At 47.0% G+C, this 3,507-nt stretch overlaps 1 long non-coding RNA gene across 1 annotated transcript; it reads left to right on the top strand.

Moving 5' to 3' along the window:
- Window positions 1-661: 661 nt before the first annotated feature.
- LOC121107196 lies at window positions 662-2,780 on the top strand. The gene is made up of 3 exons (XR_005840917.1): window positions 662-816; window positions 1,498-1,647; window positions 2,398-2,780. It is a non-coding gene; the product is annotated as an uncharacterized LOC121107196 (long non-coding RNA).
- The last annotated feature ends 727 nt before the right edge of the window (window positions 2,781-3,507 follow it).

Here is a 3,507-nt window from a genome sequence, read left to right as displayed (position 1 = left end):
GAGGCTCTGCTCCCAGAGGAGAGGACTCTGCTAAACCCGAGCTATTTTGGAGAGCCCCATGGGGAAATGCTGAGAAGTGAGCTGCAGGGAGAGGCCACAATGGTGTTGTAGCTCAGGCAGCTGAAATTCAATCCAGCCGCCCAGGCAAGTGCTAGCTGCTTTCAGGCAGCCCCTGGTCAGTACTTGAATCTCTTTGCCCCATACCTCAGAATTGTTCAACTCTACCTAAACACACGTGAGTGTTTGTGTATGGGAAGTGCCTACAGAAGGCCCCACCATCAATGGACAGGGCAGTAGAGGAAAAATCAAAGACCCATGGCCTGGCAACCTAGACAGGCTGCAGCATGGTGGGGATAGACACCCGGTGCTCCCTGCATTGGTGTGACCATGGCACCTCTGTGTGTACCCAGCAGAGCAGCTCTAGAGGTGGCTTCATCCTTTCCCATGTAGTTACTGCTAGGGTCCCAACTACCAGACCAACATAAGAAATGCCCTGTCCCTTATTTGTCCTTGGTGACAAGTCAGTCTAGATGGGGCTCTGAATGCCCGATGGAGCTGTAGATGTCCCACTTCTGAGCTGAACTAAATGACTTTTAAGGGTCCCTTCCAACTGAAATGATCCTACGATTCTGATTCTATTTTGGTTGTCACAGTGCCTGGAAGCTCATCACCCTGCAGTGCTTTTCTCTTCTCCCCCTCCCTGTGCCCAGTCCCACACCTGATGTCTCTGTCCCTCCCCAGTCTTACCGCCCTTAGTGTTATCAGTGCAGCCTTGGTGCAGGGGATGAGCCAACATTTCTGCCACTTTCCTAGATGGTGAGCCACAGAGGGTGTATTTCAGCAGGAATGTGTGTTTTAAAACCTCCACGAGACCGGGCTATCATAAAAGATGTATCCTCCTCAATGAGAGCATGATTCAGTCATTAGAGCTAGAGGATAGGAAAAGAAATGCCAGCTCAGGGATGTAATTTGGCTCCATGGAGATACCTAAGCCTTGTCTGTGCTAATACTTGTAGTAATAGGTATTAAATTGGCTCATGTAGACATATGTGGCCCTGAAGGGCAAGAAAACAACTTCACGTTTCCTTTTTAAACTCCTTTTCAAAGCACCCTTCTTTCAGACTGCAGGTGCAGTGTGTCTTTATTGCTGTTTATGGTGCGGTATTGCCTCAGTGGCCTCACTTGCATGGCACCCACTGTGCCAAGATCTGCGAGAGCATTTGGGAGAGAGACCCACAGGGAAGAGTTTAAAATCCATGTAGACACAACAGGAAAAGGAGGCAGTTCTCCACTATTCAAAGGCAGGGGCAGTTTGGGGCTAGGACTTGCTGCAGCTGTCAAACATGATAAAGTGAGGAAAAGTCATAGAGTCAGCGGGGTGAGCTGAAGCAAGCTGAGCCCAGTTCAGGAGATGTATGCCTGTCTCGCGGTGGGCTTTTTGTATTTGATGGCTCGATTAAAAATGCACTGTTGAAATCTGCAGTCTTCTCTTCGCAGGAGTAATGGGCCCTGGCTCCCTTGGTCTCATCCAGAGCTGGACATGTATCCACGTTACAAAGGCACTGATATCTGGATTCCCATTGTGCTCAAACCAAATGGTCTCCAAGAGCTGCTCATCTCCTCTTGTAGGCTGGGCCCATTTCCAAGGTAAATACAAGTGTTCGCAGGCAAGCAGGGAAACGACCACCTTGCTCACTATAGGGAGGGGGAGAGAGGTCTGGAGAAATATTATTACAAATGCCTGGCTTGAATGACTACTCTTGTAGTCATGCAGGACGACGCAGGGTGATGTCAGCAGCGCCTTAACATTGAGACAAGATGGTCTCAGAGATGCTCTTCTCAGCAGGGCACCCTACAAAGATCAAATTGCTGCCTTCCCCAGACAGACATTTGTATGCATCTGCCAAGGGTGAGCACACAGCCCCTCACTTTTCTTCCTAACATCACCGGTATTGGGTTAAACACTCATGGGTGACTGCGGTCACAGAACTTATTTTTGTTAGTGCTGCCAAATGGTTTTTGGTTGGATCCTGGAAGGCACTCGAACAGCAACAGGTTTGGTCCTCCTCCTGCAATGAAGACTGAATGAATAGTCTCTGCCGTTAGTACATATGGCGTATCAAAGCCATTTTTCCTGCTCTGTGAAATATAGTCCGTATTAATCTCTCCCTTACCTGTAAGCTAGGTGAAAAGCCATTCACATACACACAAATTATGTGATGTTTTTTTCTCTAAATAAAAAAACAGTCTCCACGGTCCTATTATCTCCTCTTATTAAGTATGTTTTCATGCTGTGCTTTTTTTTGTGCCTACAGTCAATAACAATTTAAATGATACTCTTTGATGCCCTTTGTTCACATCATTTATTTCCATCTCTTTATCTGATTTTGCCAACAGGACCTAATTTAAAAGAGGCTGCAGTTCAGCGGCAGGAGGGATTTAAACACTGTTAAGACTGACATTTTCCCTCATCTCACATCCCGTGGGGTACCTGATTGCAAATTTATAATACACCAGAGGTCTCGCCATCAGAAGATACAGACTTACAGTAACAGCAACTAATTTAAAAAAGATCTCCAGTGCATCAGTGTCTGGGGCTGGTTTACACCGACTAATTAATCCTTATTTGACCTGAATTAACTCTTAATCTGTGTGAAATGAAAGAGCTTTGCTGGGATACAGCAAATTTTAGAAGATGGAAAATCTGTTCAGAGCAGGAGGCTTCTGCAGCCGAGTGACTCGTGGATTAAAACGCTTCTGGATGCTGCTTGGGGAAATCAGCTCTGTCTTTTTATTTATTTATCTATCTATCTATCTATTTATTTATTTAATTTTATTCCCAGCCCTCTTTTACTAACAAGAAGATACCAATAAGGGGGAGAAGACTTTTTTCCCACCAGCAGCTGCTGTCCCTTAGCGAGCAGTGGGGAAGCAGATTAATCATCCCTGCTGCTTCTTGTCGATACCTTGGACTTGTCAAAGTCATCTGCAGGAGGGCACAAGGGAGAAAGATCCCTGTCTCCAGGTAAGGGATGGCTTCTCTGCTCCTTGGGAGCAGCCACCTTAGCAAGGAATGCTGAAGTGAGTACTGGGTAAATGCTGAAGGAACGCAGCAGATACTCCCTTTGTATCCCACCCAAAAGGTGGGAGATGTGTCCATCCTATATTTGTGTGGTGGGGGACTGGCAATGCTGAGGGTGCAATACAAATGGAAAAAAAACAAGCCTTGGTGCTCAACAGGTTTGATAGAGAACAGGTTTGGTCAGGTGCCCTCTTGCATCTTAGAGCCAGAGCACTGGTTGAGCAAATGGCTCATTCAAGATGGTACCAAGAGCACAAAGGGATGAGTGCATCCCTGGCCACAGAGCAATGGGGTGTTGGGTTGGAAATGAGTTTTGGAGACCAGAGCTGGAGATAAGCCTGGGCCATGCTGCGAGCTCTGCGATGACCTTGTTGGGCACCTGTGGATGTGCTAAGGGCCAACTAGGCCTTGGGAAAGCTCTGGAA

This window comes from Gallus gallus, chromosome 19, assembly GCF_016699485.2.
Source record: "Gallus gallus isolate bGalGal1 chromosome 19, bGalGal1.mat.broiler.GRCg7b, whole genome shotgun sequence".
Taxonomy (NCBI): Eukaryota; Metazoa; Chordata; class Aves; order Galliformes; family Phasianidae; genus Gallus; species Gallus gallus.
Note: the sequence above shows the minus strand (reverse complement) of the source record. Positions and strands in the feature narration are given on the sequence as shown.